Consider the following 12,336-nt stretch of genomic DNA (forward strand, 5'->3'; position numbering starts at 1 on the left):
TGGATCTCTCCACCTCCCCTTGCAGTGTGCAGAAGTAAATCCATCCAGATTCATGTGTTCCAACACTTAGTCCATGCAAGTAAACCGATGCGCGTGCATCAAAACAATGTTGTCCTTGGATGGAGACTTTATCTGCAGCAGAGGTCTCGCTGTCTGTGTCTGGGAGACAGTTATCTTTGACATCCATATGAAAACCCAAACATGACTGAGCCAGAGCAAAACTACAGCAGCGTTTCCAAGCTAATTACTGTGTTGCCAAGAGAAAAAGAATCCTCGCTGTTTATTTATGACTTATCTACCTTCCTCACTCCACGTAATTAAAACAAAACACACACACGTACTCTCTCTCACTCACGTGGGACGGGGTTATTTTGAGACTCAGCTCTGTGCTCTTTCCACCTGATGAGAATGCATTTAACACTTTGTGAATGCACCAGATATAAGCAGGGAATTATCATGTCAAATGTTAACCAACAACAACTGCTTTTGCTGATTTGACTCAGCTGCCTTGCGTTGGTCAGGAACAGGAGGGTCACAAGGTGTTTCCCTTCTCCGCTCTCAGGATTCTGGACCCATCATCCCCGGACCCATCTTCTTACCACTGCAGTGTGTGTGTCACTGGACAAAACAGCGCACAGGATGTGCTATAATGGGACCGTTTATGTTCTCCTACTGAGATTCTTCTTTTCAGAGGTTTATTTTCTACTGCTAATAATTCAAGAAACAACGCGGTTTTGTTGTTGTATTTATAGAGATTTAAGAAACAGGTCAGATTGGTAGTTATTCTCTTGTTGTCTTATGTATTACTTTGCAGGTGAAACACCGTGGATTTATGTTTCACCTCCACTCACGGGGGAAGATCGGAAGGAAATCCCTCAGAAACCGTAGGAAACAACAACACAGGAGAAAACAAAGAAGCTGGAGATGAGCCTAATGAAAGAGGGGATGTGAGGGAATAAATAAAGGGACAAAGGACAGGGCTGATGAGAGGTTAGGGGCTGGCAGGCAGGCCAGTTTTCTCTAGTGTGGTCGAGTTAATGACAGGGATTAAGGAGCCGGGTGGGGGGGGCTGCTGGGATCTCCAGGCTCTGCTAGACTCCGGCCCGGCCCTCCCATCATCCCAGGAGATCGGCTGGAATCCGACTCCATTCGTCCCGAAATCTCCTGACAAAACAAAAACCCCGTGGCTCAATCAGGGGGAAATAAGTATCTCCTTCCACAGTCACATCTTACTGGAGAGTTAATGTGTCATTCAAAATCAATCAACTGGCATGCTTTTAAAATGACCTGGCTGATCCTGGATGCTTATTCTTAATTGTTCTGGCAGTAAATGTATTCTGAGAGGAAACGTCTGGACCTCGTAGTTAATAATCACAAGCAGGACTTCTGCCTGTTTTCCTTTAAACTATAGAAACATAGAAACCTAAATCTAAGTCAAAGCGAAACCCCAAAACGTCGGCCCACGTGAAAACCCGGTGCGTTGCAGACCTTTCATTTAAAGCCTCAAGCGTCGGAGCAGAACTTTTATTTGATATTTTCCTTCAGAATGGGAATGGAGCCGTCACAGACCTGACTGGCAGTGAGGAAAGACCAGGACGCGGCCGCCGACCAAATGTTTGGTGAGCAAAACCCTGAAGTAGCAAATCTCAGACAATCCCAGAGATTTAATTGTAAACTTTTTACGCCAAAGTGACTCGTTAAATAATATAAAGGCCTATAAATGTGCTCCAAAAGAACATAGAGGTTTATTTCAGTCAAATGGTGAGTGCTGAAAACCAACCCATCACTGGGGCATTTTAGAAAAGAAATGACCTCCACTGCTGCCCTTTGTTCACATTTTGTTCTTATCCGGACCGTGTACGACACAAGAGGTTTCAAAAAGCTCTTTCCAACGCGAAGAGCCGTGTTGATTTACAATGTTGTTTGGTTTCAGTGCCATAACATTCATTTAATAGGAATAATTTTGGAAACACTGCTGTAAGTTTGCTCCTTTAACAGGATATTCAGCAGGTTCACTGGTCGTGTCAGGTACAAAACAACACAGCGCGTGCTCTGCTGTTACACTTTTATGGTAGCTGTTAACCCTCCCATCAAACGTAAGGCGTGGCCCTCAGCATTCTTGCCACTGGTGAAACTGCAAAGCATCTAAGAATGGCGACAGTGTGTCGGAGGCAGCCCAGTTTTACCCATCTGTCAGCTGTTTGACAGACAGCAACAAACTGTAAATCAGTCACCTCTGAGAGCAGGCGGCCCCTCCTCCTGCTCAGAACAAACAAACCACAGGGTGTGTGCGCGCATTGTCGGCCTCCTTCATGCGCGTCACGTGGTGCTTTTACCTCGCTTTAAGGTGAGTGAAGTGGGACGCAGAATTTGCATCGGTTTTATAAAATTGGGGTAAAAAGGTTGCAGAGTACTTGGTGTGATACAACCAGTAGCATTTAGATGCAAGTTGTGAAAGAGTTTCACAACTTGCAGAGTTGGTCATTTTGGTTCTTGCTTAAAACATATGATGCATTTTAGTCCATCAGCAAAAATTGACTTTTCCGAGCCTCCTCATTCCTCATTTCTGTAATGAACTGTAACTGACTGAAAATGACTGTAATATTTCTCAAATGTATACAATATCCTGTTTATCTTGAAGTGCCCTTTATATTCACATTACTTATGTGGATGCAAATTCGATTTCCATATTCATTTACAGATTTTATTAGGATTTTGAGGAAATTGTCTTTATATTTCAATGGACACTATGGGAAGTAGAACTTCAATTCAATCCACAATCACCTTGTAATTACTGTAATAACAGTTGAAGCAATATCATCTCAAACTGATAATTGTTCCTCGGACACCAAGTTCATTTACAAAAAAAACACTCAAAACTGCATTTGTGACTGAGCAGATCCCACCGTTTCACATCGTGCCTCTGCAGGAATTGCTCTTTTTTAGGCCGTGCGTGCTCTCAACAGGTCTTCAGCTCTAACGGCTTCTTTAAAAAACTGACAACTGCTTTCAGGAGTCAAACAATAAAATCAACTTTAACACTCTGTCGACAACTTTGATGTGCAATCACAAGGCGAGAGGAGGGGAGGGGGGGGGGGGTCAAAGTGGGAGTAAAAACATCCTCTGACGGGCCCTAATTGTTTCAGCATCTGTTCTGCTGTTGCTATCACCCAAACAGGCCGAAAACACCAGTGAAAACACACATTCAATGTTTCCACTGAGTCCATTTCCTTTAATCAGGTTGCCCTCGCAGTGACTGATTGCCAGAGCAGACCTTGCTCTCGTCTTGCCCGTCTCTCCATCTCTGCTTTCTATACAACCCTACCACGCAGTAAAGAAATGATTTTCCCTTCAGGAGCAGCTGATTATTACATTAACTCATTACAACTGATGATTATTATCATAAAATGTGTCTCGGGGGAAGAGAGGTAGGATTGGGTCCTTAGGGATAGAATTTTTATTTGAGTGAGAGTACTACGCAGAGCGCGCTAATGGAACAAGACCAACTGGCTGCAGAACGTGGCCTTCCCATTATACATGTACTTCAGGGTTCTAAAAGAGGAAGCAGGACACTGTTAAAACACAAAAGGTCCAGATGTGTGGCCCCTTGAAACACATCTCACTGTCTCCCCTGTGTTGAATGCTGACAAATTGGCCTTTAACGATCCCAAAACAGGCCTAAAGTCAACGTCAAAGACATGTGCCACTCTTTTGAGTCCTGTGTGGGAAGGATACGTGCCTCCAAAAAGAAGCCGGGACTCAAAGAAAATATTTATACAAAGCTCTACACTATGTAAGGTTTCAAAACGGGTTGATCCAAATACTCGAACCTCAGCACATGTTGTTGCATTTCATCTCGCTCAACGATTGAGCTGAGGGATTTATGGCCATTTGGATTTAAGCAAACAAAGAACACAATACTAACATTAAGAAGACATATTTCCACTATGCGGGTTTGTGCAGTAGCATTTATCCTCTGAGCAACCAGGTGTTTTTTATAGACCGGGTGTCAGAGGGACCACGATGCCAGCATATGTGGAGGCTTATGAAGCAAAATGTTTGCACCCTACACTCATCCAGCTTTGATTTAGCTGAAACGAACAGCTGCAGACCATATCCCTCCCACACCTTCAGCTCTTCTTTAATCTACAGCTAACACTGCATTTAGTTAAACACCACTCATATGTGACTACCTTCCAGTAATTGAGCAACGATCCATACAGTATCATGATGTAAGTACAGTGTAAAGAGCTGGCTCCCACATGGCAGTGGAATCATCTGGAAGAACCATCTTGATATATGATCCCTTCTTTCCAACTGGGACAACTAGGCACATTCACAAGACAGTGGAGCAACAATAATGTTTTTTCTGCAACTGATCACATCATCACTGATGCTGTCCCTCAATGTGGTCAACACTTGAGAGAGTCTACAACAACAATTCCCAGCTCTGACTCTTCTAAATCTGGCATCTTGACCAGATTGTCCACGTCATGCGTTGGGTTGAGTGTAGAGGACAGACGGTTAGGATCTGGTTTTTAAAATCTGGGGCACCGTTGGGACTAAAAACCAGGAGGCTCCCTCCTGTGCTAAACTAATGTCATCCTTCATTCAAGTGTGTGTCAGCTGTGTGATCACACCTTTCCATTTCTGATGGTCACAACAGCCACATCGGAGCTGTGATTTGAGAGTGTTTACTTTTGACTACGGACCCCCAAGTATTTGCTCTTGGAGTGAGGACCCCCTGAGAGGGAGTACCAAAACAGGAAAAACATACCCATCATAGTGCGCTGACACTATGCATACGATTGATGCTATGGGCGTAGGGTTCAACGGCTCAGCCCTTCCTGCCTTTGTTGGTCTTTGTTTAGAGTGGCAGGCTTTCATCAACAAGGGTTGCCCCTGTGGGTGACCCTTGCTCCGCAGGTTACTCCCGAAAGATCACACTTTGTGTTGCACTTTAGTAGAAGTTATTTCATTTGTAAATGGAGCAGAACCTGGAGGAGCTTATTGACCAGTATCACGAAAACTGGGTGTTTTTTAGACAACCCCGAGGGCCTGTGAGATTAGGACTGAGAGGGCAAGCCCAAACCTGCTCCCCCGCCTTCCATTCACTGACTTTACAACACGCACACGCGCAGAATTGTGCTGGAAATACAGATGATGTCTGACCGAACAAACTCCCAATTGCGAAATTCAGCCATAATGGAAAATGGGAACATTTTAATTGCAGTCCTAGAGAAAAACACCATGTTTCGAAGGGTGGGATGTTCTTCCCCTCACACCTGTGCTTGACTCTGTAGGTCCATGAATAAGGCAGGAGGCTGCTTACCCGCAAGATCAAGGTCAAAGAGTTTGAGGAGAGAGAGGAGGACACCCAGGCTCTTTTCAGGGATAATCTCCACTACCACAATACGGAGTGACAGGCTTTCACGGGCCCAAAAGGCAAACAGCTCTCAGCATTCTAACATGGCAGACGGATCGGCCTATTTACACATAAAGCAAATGGCGACTCATCGCCTTGCTCTTCCTGACATGCAGGAGGAGGGAGGGGGGTTTGGGGGGATTTGTCTTGCAGGAGAAAAGCCTCACCTGTCAGATGAACGTAGGAAAGCCTTTTGGCCAGAATACAAAGCACGTAACAAAATACGACAGGTCAGGTGCTTCCTGTAGATGCACATGAAGAAGAGGAACTTAGCGGAAAAGACACACTTAACCCTTAGTTAAAGTTTAATACGTAATCTTGTTCGGGTTACGATTCCGGGATCATAACAAGGCAACATGTTGGGAATTGAGGCAGGAAACATCTTGCTACTGATATTTATGGGCTGCTGTACATATAATGGAGAAACTCGCCTCTCAGGGATCATTGTCTTGCCTTCAACATCCCCGCTGCATAATGAATAAACACCTGTGACTTTGTTTATAATGAACGTATGGACCTATTTGATGCATTACCTCTTTCAGATTGAATTGAGAATAGAGTACTCTCTTAGGCAGATTAGCTTGCCTTAGCACAACGTGTGCAAACAGCTATCTCTGTCCAGCTGGAACTAAAACAACCCTCAACCCCCCTCCAAAACTTACTGATGACATTAACATTCTTAATAACATAACACAGTATTGTTTCCAATACCTTTGCTTCGGAATTCTTCATAATTGTTTGCACATTTCGCAAATGTGTTCATGTTTAATTCTTGGCAAGAATGCACATAAGCTCCACCAAAATATTGAACTATTGCTCGTGCAGTCTTATTCTGTAATCTTGCACGGAATGCAGTGGAAAAATCAACAAGTGACATACTCCCAAAACACACTTTTGGGGTATTGTTTCCAAGTCAATCGAGCTCTCTGCTGCTTTATTGTTCAATGGGGCGGGACAAATGTAAATCATATTCTGCTCATTGAACAGTTGACAGTCTGCTGATAATCCTTGAAGAAAATGAGGGAGAATCCAATTGTTTTGCGGCTCCCTCCCCCCTCTCCCTAGAGAAGTGTTGGTTTCCGTAAACGTGCTGGGGAGATGTTTCCTGTGGCAGGTCTGTCTGCTGCTGATTAGAGCCCATCCATCAGTCGGACCTCCTTGGAGCATTGAGGAGGGCACTCCTCAAAGCCGCTCCGAGACCAGACCAGCCTCCCATAAACGAGACACAAGTTTACAACAGGTTCACAGCCTGCGTCTCCACCCGGGACACCGCAGCCAGATACACCCATCACTTGGCACTGACTGATTCAAACACAATAAACAATGTTGGAACTCAACCGAGATGTAATTTGACAGCTTTCTAAGGGAAATTTATTTCAAACAGATCTGCATTTCAGCACTCTATCTTTAATCATTCAGCTTGGATCAAATAATCTAAACCTACTTTGAAACCCACCCATGCAATGTGGCGTCTAATCTTCGATGCTTTGTCTTAACTATCTTGCTGGAAATGTTTTACATGCATCGCCAGCCTGTAGGCTCACACTAGTCACAGGGGCTTTCCTTTCTACTTTGCAGACGTGATCCTTCATCGGCTCCGGTCTGCAGGCGCTGATTGCTCTGAGCAGCGTGCGCTTTGGTTTCTTCCTCTGTGGACCTCTGCACCACCCCTTCGGGAAAAAGCACCCACAATAGCAGGATGACTTAAGTCTAAAAACAGGCTGCATGATCCCTGCTGCGTCGAAGCACCCCAGTGTAAATACGAGGCCAGACCGAGGAAACCACGCAGGGCCTTTGGATGGAACGTTCATGTTGTCAGCTGATCGACTGGAAGGCAGCTCTGCAAACTCCTAGAACTTGTGTTATAGCTCGTCTTTTGTGTTGGGCATTGTGATTGACGTTGTGTGTCTGTAACTTTGCTCCTGTATCGGCACACTGGAAGTCCCATTAATAATACTAAAGGGAGAAACGCTAATGGGGAACAGTTAAAGTCATGGGAACGCAAATGGGAAAGATTTCATTTAACAAGTGAGCAGCAGAGCAGTAAACATCTCAGCTGGATATCAGGGCTGCCGTCAGTCTGCCGGACTAAAGGAACTACCAAAATAAATCGCAGCGGGGATAAGTTGTACTTGCATACATAGGAAACACCAATGCTTTCCTTTTCTGCTTATTCTTTCAACGCTTTCTAAATCATCAAATATGATTGTTTATAATACTGATAGCCTGTAGGTTACTCATAGCGAAACTCTTTGTAGTTTGTAAGACTCCAACAACATAATTGACCTCGTCAGGTGAAGGAATTCTGCCAAATTTATGCCACACTTTAAGGGAAGACTAATGCTTTTTAGGGCCCCTTGCAGGCATGCGCTTGTGCGGATGTAACATTCCTCGGGGAGCAGTAAGTGACAGAACACCACTGACCGTACTCACCTCAACCTGTCAGGCTATTGAACCTGAGGCTGACGTAGACAATGCCCAGGTCAATAGGTCTGCGCTGCAATCACTACAGGCAACAAATTCCATTACTCAGGTTTGACCTCTGACCCTCGAGGGAGTGACAAAATAAGATCAATTCAAACGGTGGTGACAGCGGCAAAAAAATCAGTCAAAGGACAAATTAGAGAGTGGAAGCTACTCAATAAAAACAAACAAACTATAAACAAGCAATACAGGCATGTTAACAGCTCTGTGAGGCTCTGTGTGGCTCTGCCTTCAGCTAACGGTTAGCATTAGCATTACACAAGGACCAACTTGACATGCTGATCTTTAGCACAGTGTTCCCCACCGTAGTTTAGCGTGTCAGCATGTTAATTTGGGATGTCAAGCAGAGGACACAAAGTGAGGCCGGGGCTGATGGGAATGTCTTCATGGAAAGATTCTTCCACAAATCCGGTGAAAGCTGCAACTTAATAAGTAATTCATATTCATCCTCGATGGAGCATGAATGTCTGTTCAAAGCTTGAATGGAAATCCAACAAATTGTTGCGAAGGGTTTACCAACCAACATTGGAAAACCAGAAGCCTCATTAAAAGGTTCTATGGCAGGATACATTCTCTCAGGCGTCGGCCTTGGATTAATGGCCCGTCTCATCCTATTTTACCTCCTGGCAAGAGTACACTGAGAATATGGATCAGACGTGCGACGTATGTGGGAGTAACTTGGCTTCTTGGACTCTAATATTTGAGCTGCAGAGGACGGACAGAAGCCACCACAGGCTCAGAGAAAACATGTTGCTGTTGTAGCAGAGAAAAAATAACGTTGCTCTTCCACGCTGCCCTGCTGAAGGGGGAAATGAAAGCCAGCATGGAAAGATGTATTTCCATCTTAATACATATTGCAGGAAGAATCCCAGCATTACATTGTAAGTATAGTAGAAGAGGAGCAGGCAGGACTTGGCGCAGGCGATGACAATTCTGTTAATAGCTTGGCCACCACTGCTGCTATTGTTTGGGGGTGGGGGTGCTACACTAGGCAGGTTCCTCTTTAGATCAGAAAGAGCAAATCTCAAAGGCAGATGCTGAGATTTTCTTTCCGCCATCCAGCTGCTTTCTGTCATGACTGAGAGCCTCTGAAGTTACAAACAGCTGCCGCAGCAGATGAACTCATTCTCACTACGGCCATCTGTAAAGTTTGATATGAAGCAACAATGCAATATTTGTCAATGAAATAAAATGGTCTATATACTGTTGTGAGGAAGTGTGCACAAACAAATGGATCATATCACAAATGATCCCAAGTATATTAAATCACCCTCAGATATGTTCTCATCTTGCACGTTGACTCCTTTCCTTCTCACATCTCTGCGTTGTGTGCATGACACAAAGAGACAGTTTCCACATATCTCTCATTCCTCTTCAGTGTCTATCTGACCTGGATTGTTCGTGGACGGACCCTCCAAATTCCACAGCTAACAGACTCCATGGGGTCAGAAAAGAAGGTTAACTTTTCAACAGGAAAAATCTTGTCAGAAAAAATACCACCAGCATGCAATTATCTACACAAACTGATAAAACAACTTATATACATTCCATATTTCCTGGAAATGTTTTGCAACTTAGCAGCAACTCCCACGTCTGGTTCCAGACCATTAATGTGCCGTTTCCAGTGAGTTGGAGATGACAGTTCTGTGTGGAAAAAACTTCAAGGTGCTAAACCAAATGGAGTTTGGTTTGGAGTTGAATAGCTCAGAATCTCAAAACAAAAATCAGCGCTAGAAGCATTCCAGATCAATTTAATGGTCCATACCGATGCAGTACAACGGCACTGTACACGCAAAGAATGCCCTAAGCCTCAGGCTTCCTACTTTCTTTTGTTCCTCAGGCGTGGGTTGTCAGATCGCATGTACGCTGGCCGTGCTGCATTGTGTGGGAGGAGGGCACGCTCAGTGAAAGCTGCAGAAGCCAGCGGCGTGACCTGACGCTCGCCCCTGACCCACACCCAATGGGAGCGGAGCTCAGCAGCAGGATGCAACTGCCGACATGACGGCTCCTGCTGAGAGGGGAACGGGCGAGGCCCAGCTCACCTCTAATCCCCACCAGATCGGGCTTCACCGGGGCTGGTTCCCTGCCTGGCGATGCCGCACTCACATGTCCTCGCAGCTCAACAGCGCAGAAGCCCCTGCTGGACCAGAGGAAAGCACCTGTTAGACTGCTACGGGAAGTTAAGCTATAGTGTGCAGATTTATGTCTAACAACTAGAAAAGGCCCATGTGAGCATGCAGTTATTTGCTCACACTACTTGATTGGTAATGCGGTCGGGTGTGCGAGGCCCGCATGCAGCAGCATGTTTCATGTCACATCCACAAAGCTCAAGATGTTACCTTAGGGGCACAATGCCCAAAGCAAATACTGCAGATCTCTGAGGAGTTGAAGAAACGAGAGTGAAGTATTTAGGGGCTCCCTGAAAGTAATTATCCTGGCATGCACACGCACGCACGCACACGCACACGCGCACACACACACACACACACGCACACGCAAAGGCTACGGTCAGCCATTGGCGAACGGCTTGCCTCCTAAGGCTCTGGTTCTCCAAACACACCCTCTTCCTGTTTTCATAAGCAGAAAATAAGAGCAGCAGTGGGGAGGAATAGAGGCCAGACACAGCAGGGTGAAGGTCAAACTGCAGTGTCCTTCCCCAACAGCCAGTATAGAAAACACCACAAACTGGGGCGTTTTAAAGTGGCGGACGACAAACGTGGAGGATAAAGAGGCTACTTTAAAAATTGACAGACAAATGGTAATTTTTCACAAAAATCTGCAGACTTGGATTCATTTGTTGTTGTCAACAACCATATTTTGCCAATATATATGAAAAACAAAGATGTAATAAATGTGGTAGGTTTCCATAACCTCCAAATACCTCAATGATAAGAAGATGCAGGGAAGGGATACTTAAACCACTGGTATGTGAGTGTACATTTATAGGGTGATACCATTCATGAGCAAACCGCATAACATAATGCATGAGTAATGGTCCCCATGCAGTGGAGCCAGAGGTCAGACGTTAGAGCACAAGCCTTTCCCACATGAAAGCAGAGGAGGAAGAAACCACTGGCTTTTATCCATATGCACGAGGCAACATCAACCAAAACAAGTTGAGTATTTTATACAGCAGGGGAGTTACTGCGTGATAATTGCGTCAGCATGTACGAGAGGGGATACAGTGTATGTTATCCCGCAGTGTGGGAGGAGGGTAAGACAGGAACACTTCAAAAGCATTTCACATGAGACGCTGCGTTAGGAGGAAAGCTCTCCATCTTTGCCAAAGCTCCTCTCCTGGAAAGAAAAATTAGTCATAGTGTGAATCAGAAGACTCGTAAAGCCTCTTCTGGGATCTCGAGAGAAGTCACTACAGTAAGTAATAAGTAATAAACTAGTGGGAGAGTACAGTGTGAGCGGCTGGAAAGTGGAGTGGATTCCCAGTTTCTATGACTTCCTGACGGGCCCCAGGGTCTGCAGAAAGGGCGGTAATGCACACAGCCAGTCAGTATGCCACTTTCAGCTGAGAGCATGCCACCAGATGCACATAATCGTGGGGGTGCAATTCATGCAAAGGCATTGTCTACACGTCTGTCAAGACATGCAGAAACAAAAAATATGTTTGAATAATATGAATTATTTTACATTCAGGAAAACTGGATGAAGGAATCTAGATTCAGGACTGAGAGAAAGAGTCTTTGTGAGTATATATTTTTCTCCCCCTCTCAGTTATCTCCAAAATGTGACATATCCACCTCCTCTGAGAACTGAGGAGTGTCTCCCTGCCCCACCACCACCACCACCGCTACTCCCATGACATCAGTGTGATAACTGAAGCAGCAGGCAGGCCAGTGGAGGAAGGAGCTGGAGCTCCAGCTGGACCACGTCCACCTCACTGGGTCCAGACCTCATTACAGAGCCGTGGCACACGTGTGCACCAGCCGCTGCTGGATTCACGCTACCAACAGTGGATTATTCATACTTGAAAGAGCTACTGTTTTCTATACATTCTTGGCTGTGTGTGGTAACTAATGAGATTCAGCTTGAAAGGTTAGAGTTCATGTTTCTGTAACTCTAAGTAGGATTTAGTTAAAGGAAACTTAACTGTGGCCAATTTAGTAAATCCCTTCAAGTATCAGATAACATACAGCAAGTGTTATTGCTTATTTACCCATGCAGTTAATCTGTTAAAGAAGGAACTCAAGTTATTACTAAAGACCACAGTATGTACATCTCTGAAAATTCATTGGTCAGTGGACAATTGAAGGAATCAGAAACAACGGTTTTCCATCAAGAATGGCATTTGGACACATTTAGAAGCACGTCTACAGCAAGATACAAAGAGTTTGGACCAAGTTGTCTTTCTTTAGCTCTTTTAACGATTGGTTTAAAATGTGGCCTTTTCTTCTCTGATGTAAAACGAATGT

This window comes from Gasterosteus aculeatus, chromosome 13 (assembly GCF_964276395.1).
Source record: "Gasterosteus aculeatus chromosome 13, fGasAcu3.hap1.1, whole genome shotgun sequence".
Taxonomy (NCBI): Eukaryota; Metazoa; Chordata; class Actinopteri; order Perciformes; family Gasterosteidae; genus Gasterosteus; species Gasterosteus aculeatus.